Here is a 26,812-nt window from a genome sequence, read left to right on the forward strand (position 1 = left end):
CTCCCACTTAATTGACATCATAGGTAGACCTCAACTATGAGAGACAAAATGAGAAAACAAATCCTGAAAATCACATTGTCTGACACCTGTCCGCAACCTCAAACAGTCACACTCCAAACTCCACTATGGTGAAGACCAAAGAGGTGTCAAAGGCCACCAGAAACAAAATTGTAGTCCTGCAACAGGCTGGGAAGACTGAATCTGCAATAGGCAAGCAGCTTGGTGTGAAGTAATCAACTGTGGGAGCAATAATTAGAAAATGGAAGACATACAAGACCACTGATAATCTCCCTCGATCTGGAGCTCCACACAAGATCTCACCCCGTGGGGTCAAAATGATCCCAAGAACGGTGAGCAAAAATCCCAGAACCACAAGGGGGGACCTAGTGAATGACCTGCAGAGAGATGGGACCAATGTTACACAGGCTACCATCAGTAACACAGGGACTCAGATCCTGCAGTGCCAGACGTGTCCCCCTGTTTAAGCAGAAAAATGTGCAGGTTTAAGGATCTAAAAAAGATTGACAAAGGCCAAATTGTGATGTGTTGATGAGTGAGGTTAGTACTTCACCAAAATGGTAGATCTGGTGGGGTGTTAACATTATGCAGTATGAGAGTCATGGACACCCATGGCTCATTAATGCATGAAGGAGAGCAAAGACAATCCCATCAGGTCAATCATACAGAAAACTACTATAGCGTGAACTGTTAAAAGAAGTCTACTATGATAGAAAAGTATCAGAACACACTGTGAGTCAATGCTTGTTGATTATGAGGCTGTGTAGCTGTAAACCTGTCCTCGTGCCCGTGTTGGACTTGTCCACTGCGAAAAGCACCTATAATAGGCATGTGAGTATCAGAACTGAAATGAAGCAGTGTAAGAAGGTGACCTGGTCTTATGAATCACATTTGCTTTTACATTATGTAAATGGCAGGGCGTTTGTATGTTTGTATCACCGTAGAATAGAAGTCTCAAAGACGTTGTCCACAGGCAGCATGCGGCCTCTGAGACAAGCATCTGCAGCCCGCAGAGCAACAGAGTTCTCGGGATAGAAGAGAAGAGGAGAGCACCGGTATGACTTTTCTACATTGCTGGATTTGCAGGTTACTAAGGAGAAGAGGATTATTTTTAGCCTCTTTCAGACATCCGCTGTGCATGTGCAGCGTGATAATGGCGCTGGCGCACATGCAAAGCCGGCACCATCATCAGTGGGTGTTGGCTGTAAGACACCCTGCTCTAATGACCATGATCGGTATTATCACCAATCGTGGACATTTAATCCCTTAGATAGTGCTGTCAATAGCGACAGAGGCATCTAGCTGGTTATTTGAGGGAGAGGGCTCCCTCTTTAAGCCTATAGTAATCTGAGGCCAAGTAATGGCTTTAAATCAGCCAGCTATGAGTCCTGTAAAAGCAGGATCTTACAGAATAAGACTTGCATATCTAATATCCTGCAGTACAGAAGTATTGCAGAATATCAGATAAGCGATTCAGGCTATTAAAAGGTAAAGTCCCTCATAGGGACTAAATAAAAGAGGAAAAAAAAGACTCTAAAAGCAAAAATCCAAAATAAAGTATGAAAAAACAGAAAAATATTTTGCTACTAAAACAACAGTTTAGGTATAAGCAAAAGTAAGCAAAAATAAAAAGTACAGAATGAACCAAGCTATAAACTGTAACATAACCCATGTGATGATCCCCATAAAAAATACATAAAAATGTAACATTAAAGAATGTTTTATAAAGGCATGTGAAATTATTTTGTCCAGACAAACATAAACTATTCGAAGGCTTAAGCTTGTCAGCAAATGCTGCTACTAGTAGAATCACTGACTCTGCTGGTAACATTCATCAGCAACTGATTACAACAGGTCAAGGTTATGAAGCATTTTCAGTAGCGCTTGACGAGAGTACTGGTGTAACAGATACCTCATACTTTGTAGCGTTCATTCATGGGTTTGATGAAAACCTAAAGAAAACTAAGGAATTATTACACTTATTACTTATGAAAGGCACAATGACTGGTCCCGACATTTTTAAAGAACTGTAAAGGTTGCATTAATGTGTGTATGCCATGGGACTGCCATGGGATACACACATGTCTGTGGGAACAGGTGGTGCACCAGCAATGTGTTCTGAAAACGTTGGTGTAGTGGTATTATTGAAAGCAAAAAAAAAAAAAACAGCTTTCTTTGTCGGGTCCTTTGAGTGGAATACACTGCCCTCTGCATCAGGAAGCACGGTGTGGAAAAAGTGTAACAAATGGTTAATTTTAAACAAGGAAGAGGTTTTAAACATGGGCACTTCACTTCATTCTTGTCTGATATGGACACTGAATATGGAGACTTGCTGTTTCATACTGAGGTCAGATGGTTGAGTTGGGGAAGAGTGTTGAAAATATTTTTTTTTGAGAAAGCGCTTTTTATGCCACTGAAAGATAATGATGTTTTCCAACTTTCTGACCCAGCTTTTCTATCTGATTTAGCATTTCTAACAGATGTCACAGAACACCTCAACACACTCAATTTGAAGATCCAGGGCCCAAAGCAGAAAAGCAGATGATTACGATGATGTTTGACAGTGTGAAAGCAATTAGATGTAAGCTGCTTTTGTGGCCCAAACACCTGAAGTCTGGTGATTTGGTTCATTTCTCAAGTATGTAGTTGGTATGAGTTGGACAAGAATGCTTGAAATATTACTTATATATTTCACAGTTACTGCAAGACGTCAACTATGTCTGTCATCAGTAGAATAGAAGGACAGCATCCAAACTTGAGTGAAGTAAAAAAATCTTTTTATTCTGCCAAATTCAGTGCAACGTTTCGACAATCCCAGTCTTTATCAAGCATGGATTTATTCATCCAAGTGAGCTCCTTAGAGATTGGGACACTGCATCCGTGTGGGTATGATGACCTGGTTCCTGGAAGTCCTGATAGAGTGCTGCAGTTAACTTTCTACTTTCAGTCAACTACGTCTGTGTCTTCAGGACACAAATACTGTTAAATATAATGGTAAGTCAATGGGCCAAAAAATTTGTGCTTCACAATTCTGCCTGAGAAAAGCCTGAAAATCTCGCAAGGATCTACGAGAATGTCTTGCGACCAGAAGGTAGTGCATCATTCTGTGGGAGGAGGAATGTAATGTTGGGGCATCAAAATGTGTGGGGAGGAATATATTGTGGGGACATCCTACTGTGTGTGGGAGGAAAGTAATGTTGGGGCATCAAACTGTGTGTGAAAGGACCATCAGGGACATCATACTGTGTGTGAGATAACCATCAGGGACATCATACTGTGTGCGAGAGGACCATAAGGGACATCATTCTGTGTGTGAGGGGACCATCAGGGACATCATACTGTGTGTGAGATGACCATCAGGGACATCATACTGTGTGTGAGATAACCATCAGGGACATCATACTGTGTGTGAGAGGACCATAAGGGACATCATTCTGTGTGAGAGGGGACCATCAGGGACATCATACTGTGTGTGAGATGACCATCAGGGACATCATACTGTGTGAAATAACCAGCAGGGACATCATACTGTGTGTGAGAGGACCATCAGGGACATCACACTATGTGTGAGAAGACCATCAGAGACATCATTCTGTGTGTGACAGGAACATCAGTGACATCATACTGTGTGAGAGATGACCATCAGGGACATCATACTGTGTGTGAGATAACCAGCAGGGCCATCATATTATGTGTGAGAGGACCATCAGGGTCAGGGACATCAAACTGTGTGTAAGAGGACCAGCAGGAACATCATACTGTGTGTGAGAAGACCATCAGAGACTCCATTCTGTGTGTAAGAAGACCATCAGGGACATCAAACTGTGTGTAAGAGGACCATCAGGGACTTCATACTGTGTGTGAGATGGCCATCAGGGACATCATACTGTGTGTGAGAGGATCATCAGGGACATCATACTGTGTGTGAGAGAACCATCAGGGACATCATATTGTGTGTATCCTTGGGTGTGCTGCCATCTTGCAGGAAATAATGATTCCAAAGTGATAGATCTGGGTGTAATTCTTATTGCAGACAATACAGATAGCACAAACCAGTTTTCGCCTTCGGTGCGGAGCCTTTGTCAGGTGGGAATGCAGGGTTTCACGTCGTGGGCGATTTAAGTCACAAATTTAGCAGTAACACATTTGATGCGCCCCCTGGGCCTGTGTTGTGCAGGGAATACCTGGAGCAGGATCGCTGGGGGTTGTAGTCTCCATGGCGTTGACCCGGTCCGTGCCCAGGGTGGTCAATTCAGTGGCAGTCTTATTAGTGAGATAATAGTCCGACTACGCCACCCGTGGATTGCGGTCAGTGGGGGCCGCCGCTGCAAGGCAGACCGCTGAGGCCGGTGTTATGTGTGTGACGCGCCCCTGGGCCTGCTATGTCGCGCAGCGTCTCGCGCACGGGGGCTTACCCGGAGCCGGATCTCTTGAGGGTTGTAGTCTCGTGGCGGCGACCCGGTCCGTGCCCAGGGAGTCAAACTGAGCGGCGATGTACTAGCAGTAGATGGTTGGTGACTACGCCACCCGTTGAATGCAGCTATGGAGCTGCCGCTGCAGGGCAGACCGCTGAGGCCGGTGGAAGGATGGTGCAGCGTGGATGGTATAACCCCCAACGGGAGGGGTATGGCCTCAGGGCAGCCGACGTGGATGATGGGGGTAGCAGGAACCACTCAGAGACGGTGCGGTGTAGTTCAGGGTCTTTACTGGTGACAAAGATAGACCCTCCCGGAGTACTTGCTAGTGATAGGGGCCTGGTCAGTCCTTGAGCAGATGGGATCTCCCCTGGCCAGGCGGAGTTGTAGGCCTTCCCAACTAACTGTACTCTTCTGGCTACCTTGCTAGAGGCGGGAATAAGTAGCCCACGTCCCTGAGTGTACCGTGTGGTGCTCACCCGTATGGCCGGTGACTCGGGGCCTTCTAATGGCTTCCGCTCCACGATGGCGGTGCTGGTCCCACGCGTGTGACCGTGCCTTCGGGCTTCTGGGCCAGAGGACCTGAAATCCTCTGCCGGACGGTTTCTGCTGCTGGGTAGGAGTTAGTCCCCACAGCCTCGGACTCCGGGTCCGGTAAGAAATCTTCTCAGTCAGGGCGAGCTCTGTAGCTGCCAGCCCCTGACTCGTTGTAACACTGCTCCCCACAGAGCTCCTGATGTTTCTTGCTATGCTGCTTCTCTTCTCTACTCTTGTTCTGTCTTCTTTCTCACTAACTCTGCCTCAGCCCCGGGTTTATATAGGGGAAGTCCTTCCCCTCCCAAGACTGGGCAGGAGGTGTGGCATGCACAGGATCCCTGACCAAAGGACCTCCCACCTGCTCTCAGACGTAATATCTCTATCACTGTGGCAACCAGACCCCTGGGGTGTCACATGTGCAGCTAAGAATGGGACGACTCCCCACGGGAGAAGTATAGCCTCAGGGCAGTTAGTGTGGATGATGGGAGTGATGGTGCACGAGCGTCCCAGCACTGGTAGTGCTGGTGCGGCGAAGAAGCACAGAGACGTGTGGTTGCAGTTTCCAATGCTTTACTCACAGTTCTTTACTGGTCCTAGTCACCTCAGTACCGGCGGTGACTGCCCAAGCCGTGCTGCGTCCACCAGGCAAGGGGGCTCGACCAACTCCCAGGCAATTCCAGAGCGTGGCACAGGGCTCCCTTCTCTTCCCTTCTCTGGCCGTGCCCCACCAGTGACTCTACGTTTGTCCGGCTGCCTCGGGCCTTCTCTTGGTACGCTGATCTCTGCGTCCCTGACCCTATGTGGTGTGCCTTCCTGGTAGGTGTAGTGAGGGGTCGCACCGAGATATAGTCACGACCGCCAGTCTTTGGCTGAGGATTAGTCGCCTCCACCAATTTGGGATCCGGTACCCTGTTCTGCCAACCCGTCACCCGCAATCTCCTGAGCCTATGGGGTTTCTTCTTCTCTCGTGTCTCTGGGCCTCTCTTAATGTGCTGTTCCTTGTTTCCTTTCTCTTCTGTTCCTGTTCCCTCTGCTGTTTCTGGCCTCCACTCCAGGCCTGCCTCGTGGAGCTGGGCCCAGACTGAGCCACAGCTCCCTGTCAGCCCTCTCTGGCTGAACTCCTCTCTGAACAGACTCCCCGGACTGAACACTGTTCTAAGATGGTGCCCACCTTATATACCTCCCTCTATGTGTGAGCCCAGGTGACTAGCAATCAATGTGCTCCTACCTATGCCCAGAGACCCACCCCTATCTGCTCCTACACCACTGGGCTTTCCTTCCCCTCCCCACGCCAGCCAGGGACATGTTCTGTCGTGCCTGCACTTCTGTCTAGTGGGAGCACCGTTGAGCTGTCCCTCGGAAATGGGGTGTGTGTGCTGTATGCAGCTAACTGAGTCCTGGTCCATACTCCATCCTTACCCAGGAGTGGAATATCACACCTCTGGTTTGAGGTGCAATACCCCTGTAGCAGCCGAGCCCTCGGGGTGCTACACATTCATAAGTATGGTGATAAAAACCCAAATGGTAGTGTCGTTGGAATATACTCTGTTATAGTGATTGTAGACAACTAGGTGTGTAATTAAGCATAAACGAAAAATGAAATTGCATTGGGTTAAATGAATACAATACACAAAGTAATGAAAAAAACAATGTATACAGTATATATAATACCACGTTGGAATCATTCTGTCCTGCATGATGATAACACACTTCTACACATTAATACCATTTTGCAGTAGTAACGAAAACTTGTTACTCCCTGACTGAGATAGGAAGAGCTGCAGCCGTCACCCATCTGAGGTGAGTGCCTATAAAGCCATGACACATACACCACTGCAATTTATCTCCAAATCATCTAAAAGAAGCGTCACCTTCCACCTATCTCACTGGGATCAGCCAGAGAGTGGGCTCATGTACAGTGTCCATTTTAGGAGATGATCAGATATCAAAATCAAACATCAGAATGATGTCAGTTTGATGCTAAATACCCTGTCTGACAAGTGATTCTGACAAGTGATTTTGACAAGTGATTTTGATTTTGACAAGTGATTCTGACAAGTGACTTTTACAACTGTAATAATAATAAAAAAAAAATTTCACTGTTCGCTGATGGGACTTGAACCCAAAATTCTATGTCCAGAAGCCAGTGCACTAACCACTGATCCATATACTCAGTTGTAAAATCCTGAGAGTTCTATTTGGTTATATGATTTTCAGTGCAAACCTGATTGAAACTTATTGGGACTTATGCACAGACTGCAAGCAAGCCAAATTCAAATGATGTTTGATTTTGATGTGTGAGTCTGATGTGTGACTTTCTTCAAACATCAGAGTCAATGACTTTTAGTCACCCTGAGTATTTTCATGGTTGATCTCATAAGACAAGAAGAGCTGCAAGCTACTATCACTTGACTGGATAGCGCAATGGTAAGGCATCAACCTCTGAAACTACAGTGTCAGAGTTCAAATCCCGATAGGAATAATAATGTCTTTTTTTTTTGTAGTTTCAGAGACTGATACCTTACCATTGCGCTATCCTGTCAAGTGATAGCAACTATCAGCTTTTCTTGTCTTATGAGATCAACCATGAAAATACTCAGGGTGACGAAAAGTCATTGTGATTCTGTTGTTTGAAGAAAGTCACACATCAAAATTAGTGTTGAGCGAGCATACTCTACACTGCTCGGTACTCGCCCGAGCATCTCACTAGTCGGGATGTTCGGCGAGCACTGAGCATTTCCGAGTTACTCTGGCGGGAGCTCGGGTCTCCATCCTGCACGTTTGGCGCTCTTTACAGAGCCAATGAACATGCAGGGATTGCCAGCCACTCACTGTAATGCCACAGTCATGTTGTTTGTGGGCATTACAGTGATTGGCTGGCCGCACAGCGTCACCTCGAGTATATAAAACCGGGCGCCGCCATCTTGGACACAGTCGCCCAGGATCAGACAGTGTAGGGAGAGTGCTGCTGAGATACATAGTGCGAAATAGTTAGTGTAGGGTCTCTAAAGGCTGCCAAATCAAACAAACAGTCCTTCTCAGGACTAATATCCATCCCAGATATCAGGCAGGCAGGCAGGCTGTATAGGAGACGCAGTGGTTATACCAACAAATGCTGCATTACAGTCCTGTGTGCTCCTGCTGGTCAAATTGCTAGACTTATTCCCCAGTCTCAGGGGCCAGGAAAAATCCTTTTTTTTAATCTAAATCCTGTATTTTTTTTTCCCTCAGTCAGACTGTACAAATACGCGTCTTATTAACCTTTTGGTATTTCTCCCCCCCAAAAAAAATTGAGTGTGTCTGTGACTGTTCAGACACCAATATATCTGTTTAAAAGAGTCTGGTGTAGGCCAGATAACTAGAACTGTGGTTTTGCAGTTCCACGGTTCAAATCTCTGTATTATCCTGCTTTTGGCATTTTTTCCGTAAAAAAAACAGTAATAGTGTCTACCTGACTGTTCAGACACAAATAGATCTGTTTTAAAGAGTCTGGTGTAGGCCAGAGAAATAGAACTGTGGTTTTCCTCTTCCACGGTTCAAATCTCTGTATTATCCTGCTTTTGACATTTTTTCCGTTAAAAAAAACAGTAATAGTGTCTCCCTGTCTGTTCAGACACAAATATATCTGTTTAAAAGAGTCTGGTGTAGGCCAGAGAAATAGAACTGTGGTTTTCCTCTTCCACGGTTCAAATCTCTGTATTATCCTGCTTTTGGCATTTTTTCCATAAAAAAAACAGTAATAGTGTCTCCCCTCCCTGACTGTTCAGACACAAATATATCTGTTTAAAAGAGTCTGGTGTAGGCCAGAGAAATAGAACTGTGGTTTTCCTCTTCAACGGTTCTAATCTCTGTATTATCCTGCTTTTTTACTTCATTTACAATGGGCAAGGCGCGTGGCAAGGGACGTGGAACTGGACGTTCTGGTGATGGTGCATGTAGAGGACGGGGCCGTGGCCAAGGTGAAAATGTGCCTCAACCAACAGCCACATCTTCTCGCTCCCACTTCTTGATCGAATTACTAGGGAAGCACACTACAACACCAGTATTGCGAACTGATCAGTGTGAACAGGTTATTAATTGGATAGCAGATAATACTTCCAGTTACCTGGGCACCACCACCTCCGGTCTGTCTTCCACACAGTCAAGCTTTAGTAGCCGTGAATCTCGACCGCATACTCCTCCTCACCCTGATGCTCCTTCCTCCCACCATAATGCCGAGTGTCGTCAGACAGCAACTGATCCCACAGTTGGACACTCTGAAGAGCTGTTCACTGGTCCATTTCCATATTTGTGCCCCTCGCCTGCTCCGCTTGAAGTGGTGGAAGAGGAGATCCCATGTAGCGATGCCCAAATATTTGAACAGCCACGGCCAGAGGAAGTTGACGCTGGCAATTTGTCACAAGAGGTGAGCGATGACGAGACACAATTGCCACAAAGTGAGGAGGAGGATCGTGGTGCGCAAGTGGAAGAGGAGGAGGTGGTGGATGATCTAGTAACTGACCCAACATGGCAGGAGGACATGCAGAGCGAGGCCAGCAGCACACAGGGGGAGGGAGGCAGAGTACCCCAACAGGCAGGAAGAAGCAGTGTGGTGGCTGCACACAGAAGGAGGGCAACAGTTCCCCGTAACACCAACACGAGGGACATTGCCAGTACAAAAGGTAGGTCTTCCAGAGTCTGGAATTTTTTTAAAGACTCTGCTGATAACCCCAAAAAGGCCATTTGTACCACCTGCTAGGCCAGTATCAGCAGGGGTGACAAAACTACCAGCCTGACCACCACCAGCATGATCAGGCACATGTCAGCGAAGAACCCGACTTTGTGGGGCGAACCCCAGGGTCCACGACCAGTGTCAGCGGGTGTCACCACTGCTTCTTCCGCTGTTGTGAGTGTAAGAGAACCCCCTGTTGTGCGTGCAAGGCAATCCCCTGTCCATACTGCATGCAAAGATGCCCCCTCCTCTCAGTCTTCACTTGTTATGGCAGTTTCTCAAGAAACAGCATCAACGTCCACGTCCCACCGCAGCGTTCAATTGTCCATATCCCATACCTTTGAACGAAAGCGGAAATTCACAGCCAACGCCCCACAGGCCACAGTCCTAAATTCGCACATTTCACGACTGCTTGCGATGGAAATGCTGCCTTTTAGTCTGGTGGAGACGGAATCCTTCCGCAACCTTAAGGCGGTGGCCGTCCCTCGGTACTCAGTCCCCAGCCGACACTATTTTGCCCGGTGTGCCATCCCCGCACTACACAAGCACGTGTCCCAAAACATCTGCCGTGCCCTCAACAACGCAGTTACTGGGAGAGTCCACCTGACAACGGACACGTGGACAAGTGCTTGTGGCCAGGGACGGTACATCTCCCAGACGGCACACTGGGTAAACATAGTGGAAGCCGGGACCCAGTCAGACCTTGGGACGGAACACATCCTCCCCACACCAAGGATTGAGAGCCCTATCTCAGTCAGAGTTGCCCCCACAGTGTACAGCTCCTGCGCATCATCCTCCTCCTCCTCCTCATGTTCAGCCTCCATCTCAGATATCAGCACATCAGTTACAAGCTGGAAGCACTGCAGTACTGCCTCAGCCAAGCGGCAACAGGCTGTGCTGAAACTCATAAGCTTAGGTGATAAACCTCACACTGCTTGTGAGTTGTGGACAGCTGTGAAAGAGCAGGCAGATCTGTGGCTGAGACCCCTGAACCTACATCCAGGCATGGTCGTGTGTGACAATGGCTGTAACCTGGTGGCGGCTCTGAGGCGAGGCGAGATCACACACGTACCATGCCTGGCTCATGTGCTTAACCTTGTGGTTCAGCAGTTTCTTAAATCGTACCCCGAGTTGCCAGATCTGCTCGTCAAAGTATGCCGCCTGTCTGCTCATTTTCGGAAGTCGGCAACAGCTTCCGCCGCCCTTGCTATGTTGCAGGAGCATTTGCAGCTTCCGGCACACCGACTGGTGTGTGATGTCCCCACACATTGAAACTCTACCCTCCACATGTTGCAAAGGATTTGGGAGCAGTTGTGGAGTACCAGCTGCAACAAGGCGGTCGATATTCAGGTCAGACTCCACACATAAGACCTCAGAGTGGACCTAGATGTCTGACATATGTACCATCCTGACAAACTTTGAGGAGTCCACCAAGATGGTGAGTGGCGATGACGCCATCATTAGCGTCAGCATCCCACTTGTCTGTCTTTTGCAACTCTCTCTGCAGAGAATTAAAGAGGAGGCATTGCAGCCAGAGTATGATGAGATGGATCAAGAAGCCGTAACGGGCGATTACACACAGCCCAGCCTCATCTCATCCCAACATGCATGGGGGACAATGAGGGAGAGGAGGAGGAGGAGAAGGAAAAGAAGGAAGAACAGGAGCTGGTATCATGCGCTGAAGACGGTAGTACCTGTACAACTGTCATACCGTCGGTTCAGCGTGGGTGGCCTGAGGACAGGGGGGAGGAGGAGGAGGAGGAGGAGAGCATGGTCAGTCGTCATCTTGGTGAGGACACGGAAGTCTTGTCCGTTACCAGTCTGGCACGCATGGCTGACTTTATGTTACGCTGCCTTAACCGTGACCCTCGCGTTTTCAAAATGTTGGGTGACAGTCATTACTGGTTGGTGACACTTTTAGACCCCCGCTACAAGGAGAACTTTCACTCTCTTATTCCTGAGGTGGAGAGGTCTACAAAAATGTGGCAGTACCAAAAGGCCCTTGCTGCAGAACTGTTAAAAAAATTCCCATCTTAACACGCTAGCAGCAGAGGTCACAGTTCGTTGACCAACCAAGGCGTACAGGCGAGAGAGAGGCAACTGCAATCCAGCAGAGGCAGGGGAACACTGTCAACATTCTGGGACAGTTTTCTGAGACCCGCCCAGCTTACAGGCCCTGAGGCGCGGGGTACTCTCACAAGGAGTGGAAAGTTTCAAAAGATGGTGAGGGATTAACCTTGCCGACCGTACCAGCGTCCTCCGTGATTCCTCTGTGCCTTTTAATGATTTGGTATCCAAGCTGGACACTTGGAATGAACTCGCTCTGTACGCCTTGGAGGTCCTGGCCTGCCCTGCCGCTAGCGTGTTATCGGAGCGTGTTTTTAGTGCCGCTGGGGGAATTATAACTGATAAGCGCACTCGCCTGTCAACTGACAATGCTGACAAGCTGACCCTTATCAAAAAGAACAAGGGCTGGATTGGGCCAGACTTCTCATCACCACCAAATGACAGCAGAGTAACATAAAGTCAAATCCACTGTGTTATTTCGGGAGGTGTATTCCCATGCACCGATTCACACCCACATATGGGTATACACTTCCTCATTACGGCTGTATTTTGCTCTTCTCCTTGCCAGCATTGCAAGTTCCTCCGTCCTAATTTTTGGCAGCTTTTGCTTGGAAGGCATAGGCAAAGACTATGGGAGACCCACTCCCTAATAATGGGAATAACGTTTTTAATATGCTGTACTGCATGGCTCTTGTAAGGGGCATTGCAAGTTGCTCCGTCCTAATTTTTGGCAGCTTTTGCTTGGAAGGCATAGGCAAAGACTATGGGAGACCCAGTCCCCAATAATTGGAATAATGTTTTTAATATGCTGCACTGCATGGCTCTTGTAAGGGGCATTGCAAGTTGCTCCGTCCTAATTTTTGGCAGCTTTTGCTTGGAAGGCATAGGCAAAGACTATGGGAGACCCACTCCCCAATAATGGTAGTAATGTTTTTAATATGCTGTACTGCATGGTTCTTGTAAGGGGCATTGCAAATTGCTCCATCCTAATTTTTGGCAGCTTTTGCTTGGAAGGCATAGGCAAAGACTATGGGAGACCCACTCCCCAATAATGGGAATAATGTTTTTAATATGCTGTACTACATGGTTCCTGTAAGGGACATTAAAACCATCTTGTTAAGCTACTGCGACCTCCACCACTTTTCCAAGGGGCATTAAAACCATCTTGTTAAGCTACTGCGACCTCCACCGCTCTTCCAAGGGGCATTAAAACCATCTTGTTAAGCTACTGCGACCTCCACCACTTTTCCAAGGGGCATTAAAGCCATCTTGTTAAGCTACTGCAACCTCCACCACTCTTCCAAGGGGCATTGATATTGTCTTTTTATTCCACTGCGACCTCCACCACTTTTCCAAGGGGCATTAAAACCGTCTTGTTAAGCTACTGCGACCTCCACCACTCTTCCAAGGGGCATTGATATTGTCTTTTTATTCCACTGCGACCTCCACCACTTTTCCAAGGGGCATTAAAATCGTCTTGTTAAGCTACTGCGACCTCCACCACTCTTCCAAGGGGCATTAAAACCGTCTTGTTAAGCTGCTGCGACCTCCACCACTCTTCCAAGGGGCATTAAAATCGTCTTGTTAAGCTACTGCGACCTCCACCACTTTTCCAAGGGGCATTAAAACCATCTTGTTAAGCTACTGCGACCTCCACCACTTTTCCAAGGGGCATTAAAACCATCTTGTTAAGCTACTGCGACCTCCACCGCTCTTCCAAGGGGCATTAAAACCATCTTGTTAAGCTACTGCGACCTCCACCACTTTTCCAAGGGGCATTAAAGCCGTCTTGTTAAACTACTGCAACCTCCACCACTCTTCCAAGGGGCATTGATATTGTCTTTTTATTCCACTGCGACCTCCACCACTTTTCCAAGGGGCATTAAAACCGTCTTGTTAAGCTACTGCGACCTCCACCACTCTTCCAAGGGGCATTAAAATCGTCTTGTTAAGCTACTGCGACCTCCACCACTTTCCCAAGGGGCATTAAAACTGTCTTGTTAAGCTACTGAGACCTCCACCGCTCTTCCAAGGGGCATTAAAAGCGTCTTGTTAAACCACTCTGAACTCCACAGCTCTTCCAAGGGGCATTGAAATGTTGTTTTTAATTAACTCTAACCTCCACCACTCTTCCAACGGGCATTGAATTTCCTCTTAATTTTAGTCAGCTTTTGCTTTTCAATGCACAGGCGAACACTAAGGGAGACCCACTCCCCAATAATGGGTAGAAGGTTTTTTGCACGCTGTAATCCACGTCTGTTTCAAGAGGCATTTCAGTTCCTCATAATTTTAGGAAATCCTTCCATTCACTGCTTAGGCCAACAGTGTACAGGAGACCCAGTTGCTATAAATGGAAAAGACGGTTTAGTTAACGCCCTCTGACCTCCATGTCACTTCCAAGGGGCATTGGAGTGCCTCGAAATTTTGGTTGGCATTGCACTCACTGTATGCCCTATAACTGTGTATAACTTTGCCACCACCTCATCCATCATTCATCACCTGAAGCTTTGTTTTAACGGGAGTCATAGAACTGGGATAGTAGCAGGACAACATCCAGCAATCCTCGGAGGAGGTAGGATATGCGCCAAAACGCTGACCACCTCAGGCCTAGCCGCTACTACATACATGCGCTTGCATTCCAAGGAACAGAAAGCTAAGGAGATGGATGGCCTTATGATCATGAATAATTTACTTGTTGTGTAGGAGGAAGACCACTGCTGCTGTCTACCTTCTGAACTTTGTGTTGAAGCCTGATTGACCCAGGACCCGCAATCCTCTATGTCTGGAGGACGCGTTGCATCCCAGTGTCTAACTGTGTCCCGGTTTCCACAATATTAACCCAGTGTGACTGCGTCAGTCAGATGGACGATCCCTGGCCACATTCACTTGTCCACATGTTTGTGGTTAGGCTGTCCTTCAAATAGGGGCGACTGGGGACCGTTTATGGACACCCGGCAGGGGACTGAGCGTGGACACCCGGCCGCTGGGCGGCTGGGGACTGAGTATGGATACCAGGCCGCCGACGCAGCCATGACAAGGTGGCCGGCGTCTGCCTCCACATGCCTAAAAGGGCAAGCGAGCTAGCAGTATGGTATTGTAGCCTGGAGGTGGGTGGGTGGCAGGTTGCACACTTACGCTTGCATTCCAAGAAAACAAAGCAGATGCTAACTTCTATCATCATCATCAGGCTCCTCACCTTGGCACTCTCAACTCCCCTGATGGAGAAGTCAGGGCCCACTGGAGGAGTCTGGTTCTCTGGTGGGCTCATCCAATGCTGCCCTAAAGCAGGCCAGGCTAAGAAAAGTGTGGGGGAAGTTCCCAGGAGAAATAGGGGCGGCTGGGGACCGTTTATGGACACCTGGCCGCCACCAGGCGGCTGGGGACCGTGTGTGGCCACCCGGCCGCCGGGCAGCTGGGGACTGAGTATGGATACCAGGCCACCGACGCAGCCATGACATGGTGGCCGGCGTCTGCCTCCAGATGCCTAAAATGCCCAATTTCAAGTGCAAGAAAGCTAGCAGTATGGTATTGCAGCCTGGGAGTGGGTGGGTGGCAGGCTGCATACTTGCGCTTGCATTGCAAGGAATGGGGGAGGTACAATTGAACACTGCCGTGGGACAGGGACTTGCACGGGGATAGTTGAAAGTCTGCATCTTCTGATGCGGCATGGATCACTTCTGATAGGCACACTTTTAGGCAGTGACCTGGGTGTCAGAGATGCTTCCAGGGGTCTTCCCCATGCTGTTCCCATGTCTTTTCAGCACTGTATGCATGTGTCACACAGCACATGGCCAGATAAGATTGTAAAATGTTAAAATTACATTTCCCGGTGAATGCATTTCTCACGGTTGAAAGCAATACAAAAATGCAAAAACGCATAAAAAATGCTACTTGTGAACATAGCCCAAGGTGTGGAGGAGTATTTTTGTTTTTGGTTATTTATTTTACCTTATACACAAGTCTTTACCCTGGAAAGGATGTTCCATAACATATTTCACAGGAAAACCGTTTCAGTTTCGTTTTTGAACGTTTTATTGTGAGCCCGTAAAAGTGGCTTAATACCTCTGACCACGTTGTTGACAGCAGTGACCTGGGGGTCAGAAATGCTTCCTGGGGCGATGCCCATGCTGTCCCCATGTCCTTTGAGCACTGTCATTATCGTTTTGGGCACTTTTTAGGCTTTCTACAGACTATCACCGAGTATCACAGTGAGCTCGGCCCGAGCTTCGAGCACTCGAGCATTTTAGTGCTCGCTCAACACTAATCAAAATCAAACATCATTTGAATTTGGCTTGCTTGCAGTCTGCGCATAAATCCCAATGAGTTTCAATCAGGTTTGCACTGAAAATCATATAACCAAATAGAACTATCAGGTTTGCACAACTGAGTTTATAGATCAGTGGTTAGTTCACTGGCTTTGGGACACAGAATTTTGGGTTCAAGTCCCATCAGCGAACAGTTACTTTTTTTTATTATTATTACAGTTGTAAAAGTCACTTGTCAAAGTCACTTGTCAGAATCAGTTCTCAGACAGGGTATTTAGGCTCAAACTGACATCATTCTGATGTTTGATTTTGATATCTGATCATGTCCTAAAATGGACACTGTGCTCATGACTTCACACGCAGTCACACTGTCTTCCCCAAAATAACTTACAGCTATCACATCACATGGTCAAGTGCATGTCAATCAGGGGGTCTAACAGAGAGACTATAAAATATAAGATGAGGGATAGCAGCTGCCATTTTAGGATTTAACAGCCCAGAGATAGAAGGTCAAAGTGCATAGCTCATCATTACAGATTGGGATAAGTGCCTATAAATCTGATTGTGGTGTATTGCTGCACTGAAAAACATTGAACGTGGTAATATTCCTTTAAATGGAATCTGTCACCCCCTGGGAAGTACCAGTATATAACCTATTAATATGGGCATACAGGTGATATAAATGTTAATCTAGTCCTACTTGTATGCCCCATATTTGAGGTCTTGTTGTTGAGAAATCATATTTTATTTCTGTATGCTAATGATTTCTTCCAGTCTCTGGGGCGTGCGGTATCTGGAAGAAATCTCTACCTCCTGTCTTCATTATCATACCACCCCCCTCCCATCAGCATCACAATGCTCTGTGACATGTTTGCTGGCCCCGGAATCCCACTCCTGCGCCCTGCAATAGCGCGATTATACGGTACCTATTCCACCCTTCTATGGGCTTTGGCTTCAGCATTCTTCTTCACAGGCACCGGCGTGCGCGGAGATAAGGTGCTTTTCCCACTTCCTTCCTCCTTGCATAGTTAGGAACCATACAGTTTCTAATTCCCCTAACTATGCAGGGAGGAAGAAAATGGGGAGACCACCTTATAGCTGCGCACACCTGCGCCTGTGCAGAAGAACGCTGAAGCAGGGTGTAGGCGTGGGATTCCGGGGCCAGCAAACACGTTAAATGTTTCAGATCACAGAACAAATTTAAATATTACACAAAGATAACACAAGTAAACACAATATGCAATTTTTAAATGAAGGTCTTTATTATTAAGGGAAAAAGTAATCCAAACCTACAGGGGCCTGTGTGAAAAAGTGATTGCCCCTATTCCTAATAACTGGTTGGGCCACTTTTAGCAGCAACAACTGCAATCAAGCGTTTTCGATATCTGGCAATGAGTCTTTTACAACGCTCTGGAGGAATTTTGGCCCACTCATCTTTGCAAAATTGTTGTAATTCAGCCATATTGGAGGGTTTCCGAGCATGAACCGCTTTTTTAAGGTTATGCCATAGCATCTCAATTGGATTAAGGTCAGGATTTTGACTAGGCCACTCCAAAGTATAAATTTTGTTTTTCTTAAGCCATTGAGAGGTGGATTTGCTGGTGTGTTCTGGATCTTTGTCCTGCAGCAGAACCCAAGTGGACTCCAGCTTGAGGTCACGAACAAATGGCCGGACAATTTCCTTCAGGATTTTTTGGTAGACAGCAGAATTCATGGTTCCATTTACCACAGCAAGTCTTCCCGGTTCTGAAGCAGCAAAACAGCCCTAGAACACAACACTACCACCACCATATTTTACTGTTGGTATGATGTTCCTTTTCTGAAATGCTGTGTTACTTCTATGCCAGTTGTAATGAGACATACACTTTCCAAAAACTTCAACTTTTGTCTTGTCGGTCCACAGAATATTCTCCCAAAAGTCTTGGCAATCATCAAGATGTTTTCTGGCAAAACTGAGATGAGCCTTTATGTTCTTTTTGCTCGGCAGTGGTTTTTATTTTGGAGCTCTGCCATGCATGCCATTTTTGCCCAGTCTCTTTCTCTTTCTTATGGTGGAGTCATGAACACTGACCTTAACTGAGGCAAGTGAGGCCTGCAGTTGTTTGGATGTTGTTGTGGGGTCTTTTGAACTTTTGGATGAGTCGTCGCTGTGCTCTTGGGGTAATTTTAGTCAGCCGGCCACTCCTGGGAAGGTTCACCACTGTTCCATGTTTTTGCCATTTGTGGATAATGGCTCTCACTTTGGTTTAAGGCAGAAATCTAAAACACTTAGAAAAGTTGCAAATTTTTGGTGCAATGTGAGTTTCCACAAAACTTTTGCGATTTTTGTCATTTTCACGCCACTTTTGGCCAGCTCTGCCAAAATGGAAGAAGCTGAAATGGTGTAACAGAATGGGAAGGTCCATGGCAATGCCCATCCATCTAATTCATGATGTGTTGTAGCGTACCTTATGCCACAAATCTCACTTCTGTAAGATTTGTGGTGAGGCACATGGAAGCGCATACCACTTTTATGACGTGCCTATTTCATTAAGATGTGTGCACCTCAGAATGAATAAGGGGCCTCTGTTTTCACCACAACCCATCATCAAGACTGGCGTGAACATAGCTGGTCTTGATGAATAGAAGTCATTGTGCGACAGTTTGATAAATTTGGTGTAAATAACTGCTATGCAGCCACAATGTGTTAGACACCCCCACAATGCCCCTCTAAAAAGTATGATGCCCCAGAAGATGCCCAACACACACAGCATGATGCTGTGGCAGCAGGATACAGTATGGTATCCCCACAGCACTCCCAACATAGCATAACACTCCCACATAATATTTAACTGTATCTACGTATTGAGGACAAAGATGTCATTGAAAGTGAGATGTAGCATGTGGTGCCGAACAGAATCCATTTGGCACCGGACCCCCCTAACTTCCAAATTCCATAGAAGCTGGATGGTCTGCAGCCATTGCTAAAGTGCTCTGTGTTCTCCTTCTGGCAGTGCACTACATACTACTGAATTCAGTAAATGCCCGTCTAACTTGGGCTTTATTAGAACCCTTTCCACTGCACTTTGGGTATAGGTCCATTAGAGTTCAAAGTTTATTATGGTGTGTTTCTTCCTGCTCAATATGGTTATGGCTTGGCTTGTGTTTCCAACATTTCTTTATGTCTTCCACTTGTCCTGACCTCAGCCAGTTCTCCATTTATAACTATATTCAAACCAGCATTGACCCATGCTCTGAATATGATTCTTGCCATTTGTCTTGCTACTGCAACTTGGAAACATCATTTTATACAAGCTGCACACTGTTGCAACCTCACAATTCCCTGTGGAAAAGTATACATCCATTTCAGTAGCTAACAGTGAAGAACAGATGTGACGCCCAGCTGCGCTTGGTATCACAGATCCTAGAAGAGTGCATTGATGGATTCCTCCACAAGAGGCCCCCATAAACATTCACAAATCTCCACCTTCCACCTCAGACCAGCAGAGGGAGCCCGTTAGGGATATAAATAGGGAAGGTGGAGCCAGGCAGTTCAGTTCCTGCAGAAGATGAGCCAAAGAGAGGTCAGTCTGCAGTGGAGCTCAGTGATTCAGAAGTTCCTCTGGAGAGTTCAGCAAGTACAGGTCTGAATGCTGAGTTGAGCTCAGTTGAGTTGTAGCTCAGAATAGTGAGCTTTAGGTGTGCAGGCGTCATAAGATCGGTGAAGCGCGGCAAGCTGCCGTTAGTGTGTATAGCCTAGTGAGGGCCCGAGTAGGCCGAAGGCGAGTGGAGAGTTAGTACATAGGGGGCAGAGGAGCTTAACCGGCTCACCCCAAAGCAGTTACCGGACACCGGGTCCGAGCTTACCGGGATCTCTATGACCCAGTAAGGCATAACCGGAATCCCTGGAGAACTACAGGTCCCAGGATCGCTAAAGTGCTGATACGTAACAGAGCCGGGAGACACATAGGCCCCGCAAGCTGAGGAGCCTGTATTCCAAGAAAAGGCCCTACCACAAGGTCAGCCAGCGCAGGACAGAGACAAAGTTAGGCCTAGCTCCAGGCAGGTCAGAAACTTACTACGCAGAGGCAAGAAACAGGAGGCCTTACACCTGCTCATTAGGGAGGATCCTGATATACACCCTTCACCCTACAGTGCTCCGGGATGTGCCTGATTTTCCAGCAGTAAAAGGTACTGAAGTGACTACCGTGTCCGTCCCCGTTCTTGCTCTGACCCGGCTGGGTCTCGCCTGCCCTGCATCCCCCCTCCTACGCTGCCCTGAGGCCCTGCTCCACCTGTTGGGAGCGATACTATCTAAGCTGCCACAACACCGGCCTCAGTGGACTGCGAGAGCACTGGTGATCCTCACCAGACACCACAGGTGGAGTCACGAACTTTAAAAAAACTAATAAACAAACCAATCCCTTTTTTAAAAGCTGACCCCAGAGTACGGGCCCGGGAGCCGACCACCGCGACATCCCCAAGGTCAGGCAGAAAGGCCCGGGTACCGAGTCGTCCCCATTCACCCTGGGCGAGTCACAGATAATCCTATAGGCTCCACACCCTGGTTTATCTGTAAGCCATGTCGATTTGGACTTAACTTTTCTGGTTGGCCATTGCTACATTATGCTTTGAGGCTTAATTCAGTTGTATCCAGCCAGTTGTTTTATGCATGAGCCAGAAACAACTTACAGGTTGTATACCGCTTTGGTGTCCAGGAAAATATTGCATGCAACATTTTTGGATCTATTCTTACATAACTGATGCTCCAGATGACAAAAATGATAATGATCCCATATAAAACAATGGGATCAGTTTTTGCATCAGTTTACCCAAAGTATTTCTGTACCATGCTAGAGGGAAAAATACTGGATGGCTGTATACATGTGATCCCAGCCAGCTGTTCACAGTGAATGCTTCTGATCTGTTCATTGTAGTATCACAGCTACAAAATGTACTGCTTGAATACTAATCAGTCTGATCATCACTAAAGAAATAGTGAATCTAAAATATAAACTTTGTTATTAAATTAAATCTTAATAAAACTGTCAAACTGATGGTAACATGAAATTCCTAATTGCTAAAAGAGTAATTAACCTTCCATTTTTACAGCTCAGTAACTTGTCTTCCTTTTCGATCTATGCACTATGTAGTATTGTAGGAATTATTCACTTCCTATAAAAGTAGTCTGCTAAGACCCTCTACATCCTATCAAAATTGCCATTTTAACACCCATTAAGTAAACGTTATGCCACTTTTTTCTCACTTATCTTCATTTACATCTCACTTATTAAGCTTGATAGACCTACTAAGGAATAAGAAACTTGTCTTAAAGAGTGTGGTAATTTCACTCACTGGGCTACTCACAGAGGTAGACACAGGAACGTTTCTTCTGCTGGTTTATTCAAACAAGGCATAGACCAGTGCAGGGTTCAACAACACAAATGTGGCCTTTCTGGCAAAACGGGAAAACAAAAGCTAATGTATAGCACAGTCCATATGCCTGCAGGGATCCGCCAGCTCAGGGTACAAATCAACAGAGTCCAGCACAGTTGCACATAAACACTTCTCTGGAGCTTCCTGTCTCCAGACACACAGAGAAAAAAAACTCAGTGGCTGAACATTTAACTTGCCGAACCACACCCTTGGGGTGGAGATATTGTGAGTGGCCGTCCCACCCATCTCTTACAGCCATTCCCAAAAAAAACAACGCTGTCATGGCCAATTAACCCCTCTCAGCACATAACATGCTGGAGAAAAACTTCTGGGTTTTCACATCTCGGAAGATAGCAATCTTCGTGATAAATATCTCACCTCACTTACGTTGCCAGTGACCCTGTCACATATCCCTTTCCTCTGCCCAAACCCGGGGGTTTTGGCACCTTCAGACACCAAACAGGGAATTCTGGAGAGGGCATTGACATTACTGTGCAACTTCCCGGGTCTATGTTCTACATGTAAACTAAAGTTATGGAGGCCTAGGAACCACCTAGTCACCCAGGCATTCTTACCCTTATTTTCCCTTAACCATCTCAGAGGTGCACTAGTTTAAACCTATGACCTAGTAGGTAATACTTCAGTGCATTCACGGCCCATTTGATGGCTAAGCACTCTTTTTCCACAATAGCATAGTTTTTCTCGCAGGAAGAGAGCTTCCGGTTCAGATACAGGATGGGATGTTCTTCACCATTTATCTCTTGAGACAGCACGGCTCCCGACCCGACTTGAGATTTGAGATTGCTGCTTCAGGAATGCTATATGGCTTTAGATTCACCCTTATATGAGGTTCTGTCAGAACATCATGCCCTACCACCTGTGTACTTTACAGCAACTCAGAGAATAGGTCACTGTTCCACTGCAGCAGTTCTTGACACTGTTGCTTCTGGGCCGGTGATAGAGTCTCCGCAATCGTGACATCCTCCATTTTGGCTCCTTGTTTATTCAAACATGGCATAAACCAGTGCAGGGTTCAACAACACAAACGTGGCCTTTCTGGCAATACGGGAAAACAAAAGATAATGTATAGCACAGTCCATATGCCTGCGGGGATCTGCCCGATCAGGGTACAAATCAACAGAGTTCAGCAGAGTTGCACATAAACACTTCTCTGGAGCTTCCTGTCTCCTGACACACAGACAGATAAAAAATCTCCCCTCATTTACATTGCCAGTGACCCTGTCACAGGTAACCTGACAGGTTCCTCATGCTCTCCAACCCACCAGCATTTGTATATCTATATATATAATCGTCTTATCCCGTCTGTCTGTCTGTCTGTCTGTGTGTCTGTCTGTCCAGGAAATCCCGCGTCGCTCATTGGTCCGGCAGCAGCCAATCAGCGCCGCGGGATTTCTGAAAAAAGATGGCGGCTGTTAGCGGCTCATCTGCGGGACGGAGCTGAGCGGCGATGCAGCCGGGAGATGAGCGCTGGGAGGCGCTCATCTCCCGGCCGGCAACAGCAGAAGGAACCCGACCGCCGGACCCATCTGCGGGACGGAGATGCAGCCGGGAGATGACCGGCGCGAGGCGCTCATCTCCCGGCCGGTAGCAGCGGAAGGACCGCCGGCGTCGCTGACCTCCATGCGGAAGAGAGTAACGGGGAGCGGCGCTGCAGGTCGGGATACTTCTCCTGCAAGCGCCCGCTCATGTCCCGGGTTCTCGCAGCGGAAGTACCCGCACAGGCAGCGGCGCTCCCCGGTCCTCACCAAGATGATTCGATGATTGGTCGCGGTCTTCGGGACCCGACCAATCACTGATCTTATCCACGGTTCAAATCTCTGTATTATCCTGCTTTTGGCATTTTTTCCATAAAAAAAACAGTAATAGTGTCTCCCCTCCCTGACTGTTCAGACACAAATATATCTGTTTAAAAGAGTTTGGTGTAGGCCAGAGAAATAGAACTGTGGTTTTCCTCTTCTGTGGTTCAAATCTCTGTATTATCCTGCTTTTGGCATTTTTACCGTAAAAAAACAGTAATAGTGTCTCCCTGACTGTTCAGACACAAATATATCTGTTTAAAAGAGTCTGGTGTAGGCCAGAGAAATAGAACTGTGGTTTTCCTCTTCAACGGTTCTAATCTCTGTATTATCCTGCTTTTTTACTTCATTTACAATGGGCAAGGCGCGTGGCAAGGGACGTGGAACTGGACGTTCTGGTGATGGTGCATATAGAGGACGGGGCCGTGGCCAAGGTGAAAATGTGCCTCAACCAACAGCCACATCTTCTCGCTCCCACTTCTTGATCGAATTACTAGGGAAGCACACTACAACACCAGTATTGCGAACTGATCAGTGTGAACAGGTTATTAATTGGATAGCAGATAATACTTCCAGTTACCTGGGCACCACCACCTCCGGTCTGTCTTCCACACAGTCAAGCTTTAGTAGCCGTGAATCTCGACCGCATACTCCTCCTGACCCTGATGCTCCTTCCTCCCACCATAATGCCGAGTGTCGTCAGACAGCAACTGATCCCACAGTTGGACACTCTGAAGAGCTGTTCACTGGTCCATTTCCATATTTGTGCCCCTCGCCTGCTCCGCTTGAAGTGGTGGAAGAGGAGATCCCATGTAGCGATGCCCAAATATTTGAACAGCCACGGCCAGAGGAAGTTGACGCTGGCAATTTGTCACAAGAGGTGAGCGATGACGAGACACAATTGCCACAAAGTGAGGAGGAGGATCGTGGTGCGCAAGTGGAAGAGGAGGAGGTGATGGATGATCTAGTAACTGACCCAACATGGCAGGAGGACATGCAGAGCGAGGCCAGCAGCACACAGGGGGAGGGAGGCAGAGTACCCCAACAGGCAGGAAGAAGCAGTGTGGTGGCTGCACACAGAAGGAGGGCAACAGTTCCCCGTAACACCAACACGAGGGACATTGCCAGTACAAAAGGTAGGTCTTCCAGAGTCTGGAATTTTTTTAAAGACTCTGCTGATAACCCCAAAAAGGCCATTTGTACCACCTGCCAGGCCAGTATCAGCAGGGGTGACAAAACTACCAGCCTGACCACCACCAGCATGATCAGGCACATGTCAGCGAAGAACCCGACTTTGTGGGGCGAACCCCAGGGTCCACGACCAGTGTCAGCGGGTGTCACCACTGCTTCTTCCGCTGTTGTGAGTGTAAGAGAACCCCCTGTTGTGCGTGCAAGGCAATCCCCTGTCCATACTGCATGCAAAGATGCCCCCTCCTCTCAGTCTTCACTTGTTATGGCAGTTTCTCAAGAAACAGCATCAACGTCCACGTCCACGTCCCACCGCAGCGTTCAATTGTCCATATCCCAGACCTTTGAACGAAAGCGGAAATTCACAGCCAACGCCCCACAGGCCACAGTCCTAAATTCGCACATTTCACGACTGCTTGCGATGGAAATGCTGCCTTTTAGTCTGGTGGAGACGGAATCCTTCCGCAACCTTATGGCGGTGGCCGTCCCTCGGTACTCAGTCCCCAGCCGACACTATTTTGCCCGGTGTGCCATCCCCGCACTACACAAGCACGTGTCCCAAAACATCTGCCGTGCCCTCAACAACGCAGTTACTGAGAGAGTCCACCTGACAACGGACACGTGGACAAGTGCTTGTGGCCAGGGACGGTACATCTCCCAGACGGCACACTGGGTAAACATAGTGGAAGCCGGGACCCAGTCAGACCTTGGGACGGAACACATCCTCCCCACACCAAGGATTGAGAGCCCTATCTCAGTCAGAGTTGCCCCCACAGTGTACAGCTCCTGCGCATCATCCTCCTCCTCCTCCTCATGTTCAGCCTCCATCTCAGATATCAGCACATCAGTTACAAGCTGGAAGCACTGCAGTACTGCCTCAGCCAAGCGGCAACAGGCTGTGCTGAAACTCATAAGCTTAGGTGATAAACCTCACACTGCTTGTGAGTTGTGGACAGCTGTGAAAGAGCAGGCAGATCTGTGGCTGAGACCCCTGAACCTACATCCAGGCATGGTCGTGTGTGACAATGGCTGTAACCTGGTGGCGGCTCTGAGGCGAGGCGAGATCACACACGTACCATGCCTGGCTCATGTGCTTAACCTCGTGGTTCAGCAGTTTCTTAAATCGTACCCCGAGTTGCCAGATCTGCTCGTCAAAGTACGCCGCCTGTCAGCTCATTTTCGGAAGTCGGCAACAGCTTCCGCCGCCCTTGCTATGTTGCAGGAGCATTTGCAGCTTCCGGCACACCGACTGGTGTGTGATGTCCCCACACATTGAAACTCTACCCTCCACATGTTGCAAAGGATTTGAGAGCAGTTGTGGAGTACCAGCTGCAACAAGGCGGTCGATATTCAGGTCAGACTCCACACTTAAGACCTCAGAGTGGACCTAGATGTCTGACATATGTACCATCCTGACAAACTTTGAGGAGTCCACCAAGATGGTGAGTGGCGATGACGCCATCATTAGCGTCAGCATCCCACTTGTCTGTCTTTTGCAACTCTCTCTGCAGAGAATTAAAGAGGAGGCATTGCAGCCAGAGTATGATGAGATGGATCAAGAAGCCGTAACGGGCGATTACACACAGCCCAGCCTCATCTCATCCCAACATGCATGGGGGACAATGAGGGAGAGGAGGAGGAGGAGAAGGAAAAGAAGGAAGAACAGGAGCTGGTATCATGCGCTGAAGACGGTAGTACCTGTACAACTGTCATACCGTCGGTTCAGCGTGGGTGGCCTGAGGACAGGGGGGAGGAGGAGGAGGAGGAGGAGGAGAGCATGGTCAGTCGTCATCTTGGTGAGGACACGGAAGTCTTGTCCGTTACCAGTCTGGCACGCATGGCTGACTTTATGTTACGCTGCCTTAACCGTGACCCTCGCGTTTTCAAAATGTTGGGTGACAGTCATTACTGGTTGGTGACACTTTTAGACCCCCGCTACAAGGAGAACTTTCACTCTCTTATTCCTGAGGTGGAGAGGTCTACAAAAATGTGGCAGTACCAAAAGGCCCTTGCTGCAGAACTGTTAAAAAAATTCCCATCTGAACACGCTAGCAGCAGAGGTCACAGTTCGTTGACCAACCAAGGCGTACAGGCGAGAGAGATGCAACTGCAATCCAGCAGAGGCAGGGGAACACTGTCAACATTCTGGGACAGTTTTCTGAGACCCGCCCAGCTTACAGGCCCTGAGGCGCGGGGTACTCTCACAAGGAGTGGAAAGTTTCAAAAGATGGTGAGGGATTAACCTTGCCGACCGTACCAGCGTCCTCCGTGATTCCTCTGTGCCTTTTAATTATTGGGTATCCAAGCTGGACACTTGGAATGAACTCGCTCTGTACGCCTTGGAGGTCCTGGCCTGCCCTGCCGCTAGCGTGTTATCGG

Source organism: Phyllobates terribilis, unplaced genomic scaffold, assembly GCF_046119375.1.
Source record: "Phyllobates terribilis strain yellow unplaced genomic scaffold, ASM4611937v1 Scaffold_4__5_contigs__length_816908805, whole genome shotgun sequence".
NCBI lineage: Eukaryota > Metazoa > Chordata > Amphibia > Anura > Dendrobatidae > Phyllobates > Phyllobates terribilis.